Source organism: Eptatretus burgeri, chromosome 2 (genome assembly GCF_056783735.1).
Source record: "Eptatretus burgeri isolate ZD-2024b chromosome 2, Ebu_testis_v1, whole genome shotgun sequence".
NCBI classification, from domain to species: Eukaryota; Metazoa; Chordata; class Myxini; order Myxiniformes; family Myxinidae; genus Eptatretus; species Eptatretus burgeri.
In genome coordinates this window covers 86,406,058-86,423,557 of record NC_140962.1, presented here as the reverse complement: position 1 = coordinate 86,423,557, position 17,500 = coordinate 86,406,058, and the positions used below count along the sequence as shown (strand labels likewise).

Sequence of the window (17,500 nt, the reverse complement as noted above, 5' to 3'; positions counted from 1 at the left end):
AAGGAAATTGAAATTTTTAAAGCAAAAATTACCCCCGTGTGGGGGTGACTGTCATCTCTATAATACCACAAGTTCTCAATGTTCAGTTCAGGTAACCGCGAAACAGTCAAAACTAACCGTTTAGATTGAAATAGTTCACAGAGATACACTAGGATAATACTACTAATGACATAATTAATAAATATGTATTGTTCATTTAGTACCAGGATTAACACATCAGAATCACCAGTAAGTGCAATACGTGGTTTTCCGGTCCATCCACTCTCTGGGGACATTTCACTTCCGGTTGCAGAAAAAAAAAAACGAAAAAATAGGCTTAGCTCTCAGAGATTATGATAATCCTGTAGATTATTCTTCACTGATTATAATGCAACTTTCAGAATGAAAATTGGTCAAGTATTTATAGAGATATTGAGATTTGAAAAATCGTTAGAGCTAGAAAATTCATTAATTATTGATTCCACAGAAGTTTCGTGACACTGCACAAAGTAACATGTCAGGTATGAAAAAACATTTTGTATGCCAGATTCATTAATTATTAATTCATTAATTATGGAATGTACTCATTGATATATTAATCAGAAAGCCCGAAGCATGTAGCATAATGTATCACTTATCCCCTCATCCGGGATCCGTAGCCTCGCCCCACAGCCTGCAGCCCTATGTCCGCCGGTGATTATGTTAGATATGGGCACGATCCAGAGGAGCCTGCGAATTATCCCTGCTGATGCACTGAATTGATGCAATCTTTCGGCCAGAATATTCGTTGTCAAGATGTTGCGTGATTAAATCACCAATACAGTCACTCGAATTTATACCGCCGACATACTTCTTAACAATCACCTTCGCCCCAGAAACCACAGTCAATCTGAACCACGCTGGCCACTGCTCAGACGCCATGACCGGACTAATGCGCAGTTCTACTGCGCAGTTTGGTTTAAGATAACTCGGCATTTTGGCGCGCGCGCACGAAATTATATTTTGAAAATAAATGCCAACGTTTACATTTCGGGTTTTGAAACTTTTGCACCTTCGGCGGAAAATGTATAAATATAAAAGGCTAAAATGTGTTTTATATTTATATTTCATTTCTCCTTCCTTCCTTCTTTGCAAATCGCATCGGCGTTTTTGGCCATCTTCCAGATCACGTGACGATCAAACGGGAAGGAAATTCAAAAATCTGTCCGGTTAGATACAAGATAATATTTTTTACTATCATAATCAATAAACAGTTGCCAAATATCTTGTAGAATGGCAGACTAGATAGGTTTTGAAAATGGCGATTTTTATAACTGACGTGACCTCGTGACCTCGTCCCTGACCTTGAACCCGGACAAAAGTTATATCGTTGTGCAACACTCATCGACCTCTACCCACAGACTAAGTTTCATCAAGATCGGAAAGAAAAATTGTTGACGGACGTACGGACATTTGGTCCGGCTTTATTAGGTCATCTCAGTTGAGATGACCTAATAAAAGTGAGAAAAGAAAATATAGTGAGGACAACATTGAGTGCTAAGACCGGGTGAAGCATCTTGTCTTTGTTTGGGATCGACGAGAGTGAGTAAAGGAAACTATGGAAAAGAAAGTGGTTGGGGGTTGTTGTTGAGAGAATAGTGTGGGACGAGTGGTTGGTTGTCTGAAGCGATGTAATTTCAGAAGCAACCATCAGCATAGTAACGACTTACCTGTGTTTTATCCCAAACTTTCTCCACTTTTCAAACCTCCATTCTCATTTGTCTCTGATATGGAATTTTCAACTTCTGATAGTCTTAGAGCTTAGAACATGCTGGACAATTACTCCAAACATATATTATTTGCTTCACATCTGTTCTCACTCCAATTCAAACTTTTCTAATTGTTTTGCATAAAAAAGTTTATTTGCAATATTTTTTGCCAAACGTTCTGCATACAATCATGTGTTTCTCAAATGTCAGTGCTGTGATAACAAATAGGGTCAAATTAAGGGTGATATCAAAGAGTTTGAACCTCACCTTGGCATGGAAAGCATTGCAGATATCAATCAGCTCACAGGAATGGCATTCTGCTTCTCTTTTCGGCAGCATGTCATACATTTTCTTTATTGTACATTCTTCGTTGTCACCGAGTTCCAGAGACACAATCCTGTTTCATCCAAAGAGAAGGATAGCAACACAACAACTGGGAACATAACTTTAATTTAATATATGAGGCTAGTGGAGGAGACTGTACAAGTATCACTTCCATCAGAAGGACATAAGGACAAACAAACAACACAGGCTTTGATTATATAGTCACAGCAGAGTTAAATGCATCTGCAAGAACTAAATGGTTTCCTCAGCAAGAAATGGTTAAATCAAACACATTCTAGAAGAATGGACAAAAGTATTTTGTAAATTGACTAATTAGCACCTTTAAATATACAAATTAAAAGAGTTGCTGGCAGACCTTGTGCCTCCTGCAGAACCTGGGGGTGGACAAATAACAGGAGCAGAGGGTACAAGACCAGAAAAGATGCGGTGGAAGACAGAGACATGACCGACCAATGATCTTGAAGGCTTGCTTTCCACGACGTCAAGCTGAACAAGGTACGACGCAGGGGTGCCAACTCAAGGGGGTGAGTCGAACTCCAGGAAGCTGTCGATGAAAGCCATGTTGGTGGATCAGAGCTCTGGCGTGCCAAGGAAGGGCTATGCACAACTGAACCCATCGGTGACTGGCTTTGGAGGCCAACTTAGTCATGTGGTTTGGCCAAGAAAAAGCCACCAGTAGAAAGAAAGAGGATTTTCCACAGAATCAGAGATATCGTTGAAGAAGATTTGGAATAGGACAGGGCTCAGAACAATGATTTGTGGCCCACCAGCCTTGACAAGGAGAAAAGATGAAAGCATCCCATTGGTTATGAGAATAGCGGAAGTCAGTAAGCCATGTGTGGAGTTGGCCTTGGATGCCATATGCATAAGGTTTGGAGAGCAGGGTGGGGTGCCAGACTGTATTGAATGCTTGAGATATGTCTGGAGAGAGCGCCCTGATTTCATGATGGACATTGAGAACCTCCATCCGTTGGTGAGAGAGCAGAGCCATCCATTGGTGTCAATTGAAATCACCACATATGAGGAAGAGAGTTGATACGAGTGGTTAAAAGTTTGTCCAGGTTGTCTGAAAGAGAGATGTAAATGGAGTTGTCACTGATGGGGGCATGGTACAACATACATGGTACAACACAGACAAACAAGAGGTGAGAATGAAGGTAAAGTCACAGCCCGAGGTAGTCCTGGGGTTTGGGATGTGTGAGAGCAGTATACAGATAGTGAGGCATGGAGTTATTGATGTACAGTGCGACTCCGCCACCAGGACAGGATTAGGGTCAATCAAACTGACGGAGACAATCGCCAGGATAGAGACATGAAGTAATTAGTGACATCCTGTGTGAGTGCGGATTCTGTTAAAGAGATGATGTCTGGTTTATTTGCAGTGGCCTGGATTGAGAGAACTGTCAGGTTCGAGTGGAGGCCTTGGATTTTTGAGATCCTTAGGGACAGGGGAGGAGGAGCTTCTGGCAAGGTGCAGGAATGTTGAAAGGAGCAAGGAGAGGGATGGGGTGGGGGGAAGCTGGGAGATTATGGGGTGAGGGGGGTAGCTGGAAGGGTGCATGGCAGAGGGAGAACAGAGAGGGGGATGGGTGTAAGGGAAAGTGAGAGGGGGCAATGTGAGCAGGCAGATGAAAGGGGGAGCAGATGAGGGGAGGGTACTGACATGGAGGGACTTTTACTCCATTAATGGATGTGAAGGGGAGTTGATTGTCCTGTGTACACAACTTCTGCAAAAGTGACTTCTCAGGATTCCCAAACCAGTGACCAAGAGAGAGACTTCAAGGGAGAAGTGGAGAAAATGTTTTCCATTTCAGGAACTGAGGAAAGTGGAGCTGCAGGTACGAGAGGAGGGTGGATGAACTCAGCATTTTGGAGTGAAAAGTTTTTGAGAAATAAGCTTTGTGAAAAAGAAGAGGAAGACATGATGAAGAAGAAGAATGCTTAGGTTATTCTTGAAGGAGTAGTCAGGAGAGAGGCATATTAAAATGCATTTTAAGCGTTTTTAAAATGTTACGAAGAAACATTTTACTAAATTAAGATTCAGCATGGGGATGTCGAAAAGAAAAGGGATGGAGAATGAAGGAAGAACCATGCACGGCAGATTGAGTTCGTGTTTGGGTTTTTTTGGAGTGAAGAAGAGCTTTTGTTCTTTGTATTTTTCTGAGCGAGAATGGGGGAAAGATCAAGCTGAGGGATCGAAGCAGAAACAGAAGCAACATGCCCACAATCCAAGCCCCAGGCGAGTAGGCCCGACTTTATCAAGGACACAAATTCGACAATTCAATGCAACTTAATTTGGTTTGACATGGAAAATTGGACAATAACATGACCAGCAACGTTTTAAAGGAAATAAACAGTGTAATATGATGGATCTGGTCTGGGAAACTGCTTTAATGAGATGTCGGGATTAGTTCTCGAACCAGCAGCACACATTAAGGCACCCGGAACCCATTATGGCATAATCAATGATCTCACATCCACAAGGTCCTGTTGTGATTTCAATGACAGGCTAATTATCTGTTAAACACACCTGTGATTCTTGTATTTTTTTTTTCTTCTTCTTGGTCTTTTTCTCTAAAATGTTGGAAATATGTCCCAGGATGGAACTCTTTCCGCAACCCTCGTTTCCTTCATAAACAAGAATATTTTGGCTGGTGGATGTCTTTTTGAACTCCTTCAAGCTCTTTATCAACATTTTCCACTCAGTCCCTGTGGAACAGACACAATATATACATTAAAAATATATACACAATATATCAACATCATGTTCATTGGATGTTAAAAAACCAAAATGTCAAAGATTATAAGGTGTGTGCAAAATTCGGAATGTATCGTGTGATAATCGAAAACATCGACACCATCAATTCTCCGCGTGCAGGAAAACCCATCTGATGGCAACCTGCAGTCTCTCTCTGCAAAGCTCGGAACCATTGTGTATCTGTCATACCAAGAGCCAGGACCCAACATCAGGCAATCAGGTTCATCTGTGATCCAAATTCTCCAGCCTCTCACTATCCTTAAAAGGCTGGTAAGAGCCAGTCAGTGTCTGGTACACATTCTAATTTAATTCATTCCTTTCTTTCTTCCTTAGGGAAGGAGTCCTGCTGAACATTGCAAAATAACAATATCTTCAATTAAAAAGTCAAAGTCCAAAATCCATCCCTTACTGTATCCACCCTTTCTGGATTATTCCTTTCAGCGTGTGGACTTCTGCCCCGTCATCGTGGAGTGGTTTCCGAGCCAGCTCAAATGTCTTCCACAAATTGGTCCTGACGGCATTAGTGCTCCAATCCTCAGGAAATGTGGTCCAGTCTTTTCCAACACTTTTTCTTCTCTTGCACAGGCCCTTCTTGGAGAAGCCAAGTCCAATCGACTGGCAGATGGTCAGTAGATTCTCAATTTAATGCAAGGTTATGTCTGGCCTTGCTTTTACTGTACTGCCCTGTTCTACTTCTGCCCAACCCAAACAACCCAAGGTCTAATGCGTTCCTTAAGAAACTCATCTTTTCAGGTCACCTCGCAACATTTAACGCTTTTGAGTGAATCTGGAGTTCAAGAAGTAATACCAGCTGTTAGAACCCAAAATAAATCAAAATACAATTAAAAAGAACCCAGATCAGAAAGATTAAATAAATCTGGCGACCAGACTAAGTGTCCGATCAAGTTGAAATTTAAAACTGGTATTCCCGATGACGAGATCATAATTTTGAAGTTTCATATTGATTGTTTAAGCAGTTCCAGAGAAAACATTATTTAATATTTTTCTTCAATCCAATATGGCTGCCAAATCATGTGACCTTTCACCGATTCCTCAACAAACTTGTACACACAAGGCTTGGGGAACATTTGTGTGAAGTTTCCGCTCAATCTGTCCAGCCGTTCTGAAGAAGATTTTTATAGGTTTTTGGGTAAATCCAATATGGCTACCAAACCATGTGACCTTATGATATCATGTGTGATCCTTTTGTACCTCATGGGTCAGCAGTTATACTTGGAAAGTTTTGCCTTGATCTGTTCAGTCACTTCAGAGAAGATTGTTGAAGGTTTTTTTTTATTAAAAAACAATGTGGCTGCCAAATCACATGACCGATGAGGTCATCAAAAAAATTTTCTGTGGACCCATTTTATCTCTCGATGACCCTCAAAAATTTTCATAGTGATCAGATGTAGCGTTCTTCATATGCAATGACGTCATAACGAAGGCACCGATAACGAAGGCAAAAAAAAAATCACTTATTCCCCATGAGGAGTACTTGCCGTGTGCCAAGTTTCAATTTTTTTCTATGGTGCAGTTTAAGAGATAAAGGACCAAAGTTTTTCCATTTTTCAAGATGCCTGCCACACCACGTGATATCTGACATCATAATTATCCAAACAATATTCTACATGAGTAGTCGCACCTATGTTGACAATTTTGTCTCAATCCGACAAGCAGTTGCGGAGAAAAAGATTAAAGTTCTGTGCGGATAAACAAACAGACAAACAAGAACACAACGTCGTACAGAGCACGCACGACACTTGCAAAATCCATAAAACAAATTTGACCTCAAAAATCATTGGTGGCTGAATTAAATGACCAAATATGTAACTCCTCTTCAAATTTCATGTGCATCGGATGAAAATTGACTATTTGGCCTACGTGGACCTAAGATATTGTTACGGCTGTGGAAATTCACAAACTACCATTCAGGTCCCGTAGGTGAGATATCTCTTAAGTACATGTGTAGTTAGCCCAAATCCGTTGTCCAGAGGGAATTTATGTGATCCATCCGGGCTGCGACGCTTTGAGCAAGTCGTTTTTCTTTCCCTATCTTTTATTTAAAACGGACGAAAACTGCCAACGATGCTGGGTGGGTTTTTCGCGCCATTCTTCTCCGCGCTTGGTGTGAGGGAGGAGAAGGGGGAGGGGCAGCTCGCCGCCGATTGGTGGATGACCAGCGTGAGATGGTCGGGGTGAGGGAACGCCCCTCTTCGAGAATCCTCTCGAAGGAGGGTGGAGCCGAAAACGGGGGCGGAGTGAAGGGCGGAGCCCCGGGGGATAAAAAGTAGGACACGGAAGGAGCGCTGTTGTTGCTCTTGCTCTCTTCCTTTCTTCTGGCTCACTCGTCCTCTTCTCTTCCTGGTGGACGCTGTCCTGGTCTTTTGTAGGGCGGTCCCGAGACCCCGCTGGCGGGACGGAGCGTCTGCCATTCCCCACACCACGACCTCGAGCAACAACGTTTCCCTCCCCCCCCTTCTATCCGCGCTGGGATAGTGCCGGAAACTCCGTCCGTGGCGTCGAGCGGCCAACACGTGCCGGCGCGAGGCACGCCGGAGAGGACTCGCCTACCCCGCCAGGGCACGGAGTCGCGGCCAGGCGCGATCACGTCGACGGACGTGGGAGAGGGACTCGACTGCCCAAAAGGAAGTCACCATTTTCTTTTCGGGATTTTTGTATGGATCTTGTGGCGCCGTGTCTTGTAAAGTAGAACTGTGTAAGTGTTTCCGTGTGTCGGTCTTATTCGGTTGTAGCTCTGCATTGTTGCTTTTGTTTGGATTGATATATGTGCATTTTGACTGTTTGGCTGTATATGTGTGCTCTCCGTGTGTCGTGTAAATAAAGTGCTTGCATGTTGAACTGTGCCCGTTTCGCTTCGTTTCCTTCCTTTTAATTGACCCTCCATCCTGCTTCACGTAAAGGGTTCGTAGTGGGCTTAATACGCCCGATAATTAATCGGAACCGTCGAGGCCGACGATAACACCGCTCGGTTATCACTGTAGCACGGAACGGACCGCTTAAGCGGTTCGTGTCCGGAGTCGGCCTGCGGCGAGGTACGATCGACGGTCGACCATCCGCGCAGGTACTTAGGTAGATCGAATTTGGCAAGCAACCCTATCCTGCGCGGGTGGGCAATTGGCACGGTCGTGGTGGGGTTAAACCCCCACCCGTGACTAGCTCCCGGCGTTGGTCCGAGAGGGTCACGACAGAATTGTCCGTTCCGGTGGGCGAGGCGGCCGCCATTCGAGTCGAGCGGCCGATCGCACGCCGGCGGGCGCTAATTCGCAACACTGGTGTCAGGAGTGGGATTCGAATCCCTCCCGCCTCCAAGCTCAATTCACGGGGAATCGGCTCAGGGGTGGGTGGAGCGACCCCCGATTCCCTCCAAATTACGAGCAATTTAAATTAACCCCTTACGAGAAATAAGATGGAGTCTCAAGGCGAGCGGGAGCCGGGGCTATTAGAAATGGATGTGGAATGTGTAGAATCCATGGCCCAGGATGGAAACCCCGAGCAGGAAATGTTGGTGATACAGGAACAATTACCCCCCCAACCAAACTCAGGGCCCGAAATGGGTGCGGCAGAGGCCGCGGGGTATGACACCCCCCCTCCCCACCTCCGTCAAATCCCCTCCCCGGCTTCCAGCGAAACCGAGACCGATGGTGGCGGATCGGTCCTGCTTTCGCTATTAGTCATCACACAAATGATGGAAATGATCACAAAAGCAATGAGGGGGAAGATGCAACAAATGGGAAGCAAAATAGATGGAGTGAACAAGCAGATGGATACAAACACAAATGAAATGAAAAACGAAATAAAAGGCATGAATGCGAAGATGGATACAAGCACGCATGAAATAAAAACAAATGTGTGCAGGATGAATAATCAAATGAATGCTAATTTACAACAGATAAAGAACGGAATGAAAGAAGAAATGGAAAAAAATGCGGGGTGAGACGCAGAACATGGGCCGAAGCCTGCAGGCGGGCATGAAGGCAATAACCGGGGAGCTCAAAATGGCGATGCCACGTGCTGGAACGAACGAGCTGGGGGGGAGTGCAACGGCTGTCAGGCCCGCAGTGGAGGCAGGTGAGGACAAACTAATTTGGGAGACATTTTGGGCAAGGGTAGTGACAGAGAAAGAAACAGTGACCGAGAGGGAAAAACTAATTAAGGTGACGGAGACGAGCACGAGAGAGATAAGAGACGAGGTGAAAGGAATTGAGAGGTAGAGAAAAGAACAATTAAGACGGAAAGCGAGGATGAGGTACGTGGAAATCGTGAAAGAGCAAGGAGTGAAACAGAGGGAAGGATGGGAGCGACTTAAGGAGAAAGCAAGGTTGACCTACGTAAAGATAAGGGAAAGACGCCAAAAATAAGCAGAGACTAATAGACACGAGGTGACGACGGAAAGGAGAAAAGAAATAGTTGAGACAAGGGAGATAACAAGGCAAAAGACGGAAATAATAGAGACACGGGAGATAGAGGGTGAATTGGATGGGATTGAAGACGCACACACACAGACGGAGGTAGTGGAGGATAATGGGGGTGAGCTCGCAGAACGTGTAGGGACCCGGTGCGAGCAGTTGGATAGCCTCCTTCGGGAACAGAGGGAGCCGCTATGCTCCCTTGAAGCGAGTCACGACCAGGTGGGTTCGGTCGTGCTTCGCGAAGTTGAGGGGACGGGTGCTGTGGACAGGTGCACGGAGAGCTTGGGGTATAGAGGCCCCGGAAACCCTTGGGGCGGCACAAATCCCCAGTGTGGTTGGCCCTGTGTGTGTGGTGCAAGGTGTGAGTGCGCCCCCCCCCCGTGGATGGAAGCGACCCCGCGTGTGAGTGGTGTGGTGGCGAGTGTGCCAGGATGCGTGCTTCCCAGCACGCCGTGTGTGGATGAGGCACCGCAGGTGAGTGCGTGGTATGGTGTGTGCAAGGGAAACGGTACGAGTGAGTGAGCGGCCGAGTGTGAGGGAAACAGCGTGTGTAAGGTCGCTGTGTGTAAGGGAGATGACGGTGGGCATGCGGGAGCACGCAGCCGCGTCTCCCGATGCGAGTTTGATGGAGTGGAGTGTGAGCGTGGTAACACGCAGAAGTGTGTGGCTGGAATGGCGACGACAACGGCGACAGAGGGGAAAAAGCCGAGTGGCGGCCGTAGATGTTTTGAGCACTGCGCCGGGTTCACCCAGCAGCGAGCGCGCAGTCCGTGCTGTGCAACGCACGAGGCAGCCACGTGCGCGCTTGCGGGAGTGAAGCCCGGTCCGGAAACGCCAGCGGTGGATTTGCCGATCCCACGGATGGACAAAGTTGAGGCAGGATTTCGGATTTCGACCGGACGGGTTCTCCACGCGGGCGTGTGTGTTAAGCTCCAACGGGCAGAGCACATGTGTTCGCGTGGGGAACCCCTCGAGACGTGAGGCTTGTGTTTTTTTTTATGCGCCGAGTGACGTCATGGCTGCGTGTATGGTTGGAATCCGGCAAGAGGGTGAATCCCTGCCAGATGGTACTGTCCAAGAGGGACGAGGGACGCGAACAGCTGCCATGACGTCACGCCAGAGGTGCGCGGCTGTGAATTGCCGTGCTGGTGCGCAGGTTTCGAGTTTCCGCGCTGGTGCTGAGCGAAAGGAAAAAAAAAAAAACAGCAAGCCTCGCTTTCGGGTGAACAGGATTCCTGGGCAAGGGGTGGATGATCCACTTGGCCTGGGCACAGGATGGAACTAGCTAGGGGGAAAGGTTAGGTGAGCTAGACTGGCTTCAAGGGGCAGGGGTAAGTCCTCATGGGGCCCGTGGAATGGATTCGGTCAAGGGATTGTAGCCAGATTTAGGAGGGGAAATTATTTTCGATGATTTGGAGATAGAGACAGACCTTGGATGTGTAGCGGAGACGTAGCTTAGCTACGTAGTGTTAAATAGAACGTGCTAGAGTATAAGGGACGACGTGGGAGCACGAGTTAGTTCGGGGATGTAGGCAGCAGGATGGCAGAGTTCAGCGGTGTGTGTGTGTTGAAGAGTTGGTGTGTTGAGTGGAAACATGTGCTTGGTGAGTGAGTGAGGCCAGCGGGTCTGTGTGAATGGAGCGAATGGGGAATGCATGGTGCGATGAGTGATAGGGGGGAGGAGTGACTCCCGCCCAAGGGACCCCAGGTCAGTGTAAAGTGAGTTAGCTGGGTTAGTTAAATTGAAAAATGGAAGTCGTTTTGCTGTTGGTGGGAGTGTAGGCTCGATACCCATTTGGAGGGGTGCAGGAGCCCTGTTGACGGGCTGGGATCGTGGCTGCGAAAGGTGAGTATCGCTGAGTGGGTACCCCGGGCACCAGGCGAGTCGGCCGTAGTAGGCCAAGGGCCCATGGGGGGCCGGGATAGCATAGTGGGCACGGGTGCGCCCGCATGGTGCGGGGGCCCGGGGCGTGGGCAGTGTTGTGGGCATGGGTGACCCTCGGAAAGGGGCCCGGGAAGCCAGCCTGCCACGTGAGCGTTTCAGGGGAGTCGCCAGGGAGGGAACTCCCCGGTGTTTAGGGAGCTGGTAGGCTTGGAGGCAGTGTAGTGCCCGGGGGTGCCATAGCTGGAGAATCGGCAGAGGGTAGTGCCTGCCAAGGGGAGCCATGCGTCCCAGCCACGAGACCGTCTGAGGGCATGGAAAGAAAATTGGGGGCGAGGCCCGAAATTGTGAGGACACCAACACAGGCGACGGGAATCTGGGTTGTTAGAACCAATAGTTTAAGCGCGAGGCGCTTGTTGAAAGCCCCGGGGTAGTTTAAGAGATAATGGTTAGGGTAGATTAGGAGATGTACCCCTCCGCACTATCCATCCCTTCGCTCTCGTTGTGGGCCGCTGGACCCACTTTGGGTTAGATCGCTGAAGTCTGGGGAGGCCATCCTGAGGCTTCGTTGGGCCTCGACACAGGACGCTAGCTCTCCCTTGTTCCCCTCCGGGAAGGGAACGTAGGGGTTGGGAGTAGGCTAGGGGATGATAGGTTAGCCGAACCAGGACAGTAGAGGGGGCGAGGGGACGATTTATAGTGGGGAAGTAAAAATAAAAACAACAAAAAAATAAGTTGGGCTAAATTGGGTTTTCCAAATTAAGGGAGTGGGTATAGACAGTGACAGGCAAAGGCGATAGGTGGGAGGGAGACAGTAGGCAGGTCCGAGCCCGCCTTCCGAGTGGCCAGCACCACCGCACTCCCTCTACCAACCTCCACTGAAAGGCAAAGGCTGGCCAGCTTCATCTGCTGGCTGTGTTGCTTCAAGGCCTGTGCCAGCCAACTTCATCGGCTGGCTGTTGTGTTGCTGCGAGGCCTGTACCGGCTGGATCGTCTGCAGCTGCTGTGCTTCAAGCCCTGTGCCGGCCAGTTCGTCTGCCGGCTGTGTTCGCCTGCAGCGGCCCTGTTCTGCCGGCTTTGTTTGCCTGATGCCTTTGCCATGCCATGCCCACTGTCCATGTTCACCAGCCCCGTTCAATTTTGCTTTGACCCCCCCTCCCCCCTTGTTCATTGCCATGTGCACCAGGATCAAGGCAACAGTTTGCAAGCTGCAAGAACTGTCCTGTTGGCAGCTACAACACGGGCTTGCAGTGGCGACCCGTGCGCAGGTTCTCGGTTGACTCTTCTTCTTTTTCCTGCAGAGTCCATTGATCCTGGGCCATGGTTTAGTGTAAAATTTGTAAGTTAAGGTTAAGATGTACTGTACATATGAGTGTGCCCCCGGCATGTCTGTCTAGCGCCGGCAATTTTATTTAAGTCGTCCGTATGAGTGGGTTTGTTTAGTGAGTTACTCAGCCCTCAGGTTATTTATTTTGGGGACACGAATACCATGAATGTCGCACTCAGGGATCCGAAGGTAAAACAGACGAAAACTGCCAACGATGCTGGTGGGTTTTTCGCGCCATTCTTCTCCGCGCTTGGTGTGAGGGAGGGGCAGCTCGCCGCCGATTGGTGGATGACCAGCGTGAGGCGGTCGGGGTGAGGGAATGCCCCTCTTCGAGAACCCTCTCGAAGGAGAGTGGAGCCGAAAATGGGGGCGGAGTGAAGGGCGGAGCCCTGGGCTATTAAAGTCGGACACGGAAGGAGCGCTGTTGTTGCTCTTGCTCTCTTCCTGTCTTCCGGCTCGCTCGTCCTCTTCTCTTGTTGGTGGCCGCTGGCCTGGTCTTTTGTGGGGCGGTCCCGAGACCCCGCTGGTGGGACAGAGCGTCTGCCATTCCCCACACCGCGACCTCGAGCAACAACGTTTCCCCCCCCCCCCTTCTATCCGCGCTGGGATAGCGCCGGAAACTCCGGAAACACGCCAACACGTGCCGGCGCGAGGCACGCCGGAGAGGACTCGCCTACCCTGCCAGGGCACGGAGTCGCGATCACGTCGACTGACGTGGGAGAGGCACTCGACGACCCAAAGGGAAGTCACCATTTTCTTTTCAGGGTTTTTGTATGGATCTGGTGGCACCGTGTCTTGTAAAGTAGTACTGTGTAAGTGTTTCCGTGTGTCGGTCTTATTCGGTTGTAGCTCTGCATTGTTGCTTTTGTTTGGGTTGATATGTGTGCATTTTGACTGTTTGGCTGTATATGTGTGCTCTCCGTGTGTCATGTACATAAAGTGCTTGCATGTTGAACTGTGACCGTTTCGCTTCGTCTCCTTCCTTTTAATTGACCCTCCATCCTGCTTCACGTAAAGGGTTCGTAGTGGGCTTAATACGCCCGATAATTAATCGGAACCGTCGAGGCCGACGATAACACCGCTCGGTTATCACTGTAGCACGGAACGGACCGCTTAAGCGGTTTGTGTCCGGAGTCGGCCTGCGGCGAGGTACGATCGCCCGGTCGACCATCCGCGCAGGTACTTAGGTAGATCGAATTTGGCGAGCAACCCTATCCTGCACGGGTGGGCAATTGGCACGATCGTGGTGGGGTTAAACCCCCACCCGTGACTAGCTCCTGGCGTTGTTCCGAGAGGGTCACGACAGAATTGTCCGCCCCGGTGGGCGAGGCGGCCGCCATTCGAGTCGAGCGGCCGATCGCACGCCGGCGGGCGCGAATTCGCAACTATATATATATATATATATATATATATATATATATATATATATATATATATATATATATATATATATATATATATATATATATATATATATATATATATATATATATATATATATATATATACACACAGTCAACCCCCGCTTCATCGCGGTTCACCTATCGCGCTCCCGGTTCATCGCGTGTTTTCCCTTGGAACGTAACTAATTTTTTCTGCGGATTCCCCCGGTACATCGCAGTAATAATATATAAAATATTAATTATTTAAGCAATAAATTATAACGCTTGGCGCTCGAAAGTATCTTCATAATAAAGCAAAAAAAAAAATTGTATGTCTGTCGACACAACACACGAGACAAAGACAGAGAGTGCGCTATTCATTTCTCCTTGGCGCTGATTGGCTGCTGCCCACGAGGAGCACTCTTGCTGTCTTGAGTGTTTCGCTTGTGAACGACACAGATATTTTCTACGTTTTTTTCTCCAAGCCCTACGATGCCGCCCAAAGGAAATTTCTACGTTTTTGTCTCCAAGCCCTACGATGCCGCCCAAAGGAAAAACGTTTGCCGCGGTTGGGCGCCATTGCGGTTTGAATGAATCGACCATACGCTACATCAAGAAGGACGAAGCCAACATCAGCGCTTTACATTCGCAACGCCCTGCAGCACCTCGTGGAGGCCATGGATTCCGACAACAATTTTTCTCTGAGGGCGTATTGGCGTGATTTCACGATAGCAACCTGTCTCCAAATAATTCAGAAGGCTCTACAAGAAATGAAAAAAGAAACCTTAAACGCCTGTTGGAAGAAGCTGTGGCCAGAATGCGTCCACGAATACAAGGCCTTTTCTCCAGACGAAATTCACCATTCGGCAATCGATAAGGCGGTCAAGCTGGCAAAGATTCTAGGAGGAGGATTCAACGACATGACGCACGACGAAGTGAATGACCTCATCGAAACCAACTCTGACCCATTAACGGACGAGGATTTGGCTGCGCTTACGAAGTCTGCATGCGAGGAGGAGGAGGAACAATCTGATCCATCGCAGGAGCACGACGACGAAGGCCGATCACTTGAACGCTTAGCAACAATGGCGAAAACGGCCAAAGAATTGCAGGGGATGGCTGAAGCATGGGATCCCTCTATGGTTCGGGCGTTGCAATTCAAGAACGCTATTGATGGCACAATAGAAACCTATAAAACTCTCCTCACCATAATGAAGAAACAATGCCAGCAACTGCCCATCACAATGTTTTTGCAACGTTACTGAGTTTACAGTTAGCATTTTTATGCTTCAAATGTTTTCTTTATGTGTTTAATTGAGATTAAAATGTGTTTTGTGGAGGCGTCCATTCATCGCGGATTTTCACTCACCACGGGAGGGTTTGGAACGTAACCCCCGCGAGAAACGGGGGATTACTGTGTATATATATATATATATATATATATATATATATATATATATATATATATATATATATATATATATATATATATATATGTATATATATCCTCTTCAAATTTCAAATCAATCAGATGAAAATTGAGGATTTTAGAAATCTCATCGAAGTTGTTGACCTTTGGCCGATGTTGACCTTTTGAACTCTAAAACAATTGGCTTCTTTTTTATGTCAAACTCTACCATGTGGTGAAGTTTCGTGAAGATCGGTTTAAAATTGTGACCTATTGGCGATAAACACACAAACAGACAGACAGAATAACAAAATCGACTGACCAATATACTTGAAAAATTTTCGATTTTGCAAGTAACAGATGGACCCAAATGCAATACCCTCGCCAAAAAATACGCATGCTCCAGATTTTAAATCCAAATCAACAATAATTACATCACCATTCAAATGAATCAAAGCAACATGTCACAACAAAATATAGAAATTCTCATTTCCGGAACAATATTATATGGTTTAGGCTAGCAGTACAGTCTGTTGGTTTTACACTCCACTCTGAGCTGCCTTCTTTCAGTTTGAATCTTGGCCCAGCTATAAACTGTCATCCCACGGTGTCCTTCGTGAAGAGTTGGTGAGCTTTCAAAGGCACTCAGACCTAAATTGCAAAATCCTTCACAAACCCACATCATCAACCAACAGGCAAGGCCAGCTGGTTGTGAAACTTGGGCAAAAAAAACTTTCTTCGTCGACCCCACAAGAACGTGGGTATAATTGTGGCCATTAAAGAAAAAAAAATTTAGTTTGAAGTAGTGTGTGGAAAAGAAAGCAATCATTAACATGACAGAACATGATAGATGGTCTTGCAATGCATCTTTCCATCACTCCATTGCACACAAACTGCCATGTTACGCACGCTCTCTCAATCGTTAACACATTTGATAACAAGGTCAACTCCTATAAAAACGATGCTAATTTCCCAAAATAGTGAAGCAAACAATGAAGGTACAGTACATCTCCTTTAAGCTCTGTGCCATGCCAACTTTTGCAGCAACAACCCTTTTGGAGCATCACCTCCAAAATAGAATTTATTGACACTTAAAGAGGAAACGTTCCATGTGCAGAGGATCTGCTTGGGAATACAAATTTTAACAATGGGATCAGTTGGAAGTTTCATAATTATCGACTCTTCAGTCTCTGTCTCTCTTTTACAAAATTTACCTTCCTTTACCATAGTACATCTGCTGTCGTTTAACATACTGTAGCATTGAATATGCCTCCTTTGAAATTTCTTCCATTATCAAAAATGAAAAGCATCACAATGGTGAGCAGGAAGAAAAGGTACTGACTGGAACCTTGAAAACTCTGTGTGTCATTGTCCATCAAGTCATTCCTGCAGAAACATTAATAGGCGTGAACATATATTTTCTCGAAATTATTTTCTCCAAACTAACTCACTTGCATATATTTCACATAACAGAAATGTTTCATTTTACAAAACCAACCTGGGCATTGTGTAGCCTGCTTCGCTTTTCCATAAGCCCGTAAACTCAAGATACCCTCTTTCCTTTAACTGAATGGATCAACGTGTAACCATCATTCACCCCAACTCTGTTCCTCATCTGTGTTAATTTCAACTGTTGCCTTGCCAGCTGGGTTGGTGTGAGCTGTGCAAAAACCAGCCAGGGAATTGCAGCAAAGGCCTTCTGCTACTCTGTGGGTCTGACTCCATCTGCAAACCTCCCAACCCAAATTTCTGCCATTGGAACGAATAATGACGACGTTTCCATCCAAAATCTCCTGTTCCTTTTCTGCCCTTTTGGCTCTCCGAAAAACCATATCTCTGGTTATTGTAAGGGAGAAACCTCAATGATGCAGAATACGGATATTCAAACAGGCCAATTGGCAGGGAATGCAATCTGCCCTCTCATAAAAGGGTTGGGCTACCATCGCCATATATCACCTGATATTGATTCTGCCTGGCAGTACTTTCACAAAAGCCTGCTTTCTCCTTTATACCAGTTTATCCCAACCAGCCTGCCACTATCCTGTCCTGTTGATCCTCGTTGAAGTTGTACTATGCATTGTTGTGGTTTAAATCTTTGCAAACCAAGATCATTGTTTTGTTACACAAGTCGTATCTCACCAACTGTCAACTGCTTCCCCTCCTCAGGTAAAGTCCCTTTTTGCATTTCATTTTTCTCAGACATTTTTGCTACCTTTCAATGATGACATGACAAATAATAAC

General features: G+C 46.8%; 1 protein-coding gene and 1 long non-coding RNA gene across 9 annotated transcripts in view; one reads left to right on the top strand and one right to left on the bottom strand.

Moving 5' to 3' along the window:
• The window catches only part of LOC147032490 (uncharacterized), a 24,654-nt gene extending 13,653 nt beyond the window's left edge, over positions 1-11,001 (bottom strand). Inside the window, exons 1-2 of the long non-coding RNA XR_015055184.1 lie at positions 4,603-11,001; positions 1,995-2,124 (exon numbers count right to left, since the gene is read on the bottom strand). This is a non-coding gene — a long non-coding RNA (uncharacterized LOC147032490). The remainder of the gene's footprint in view (positions 1-1,994; positions 2,125-4,602) is intronic.
• The window catches only part of LOC147032489 (polypeptide N-acetylgalactosaminyltransferase 14-like), a 157,209-nt gene that overhangs the window by 137,252 nt on the left and 2,457 nt on the right, over positions 1-17,500 (top strand). The window lies entirely within an intron of this gene.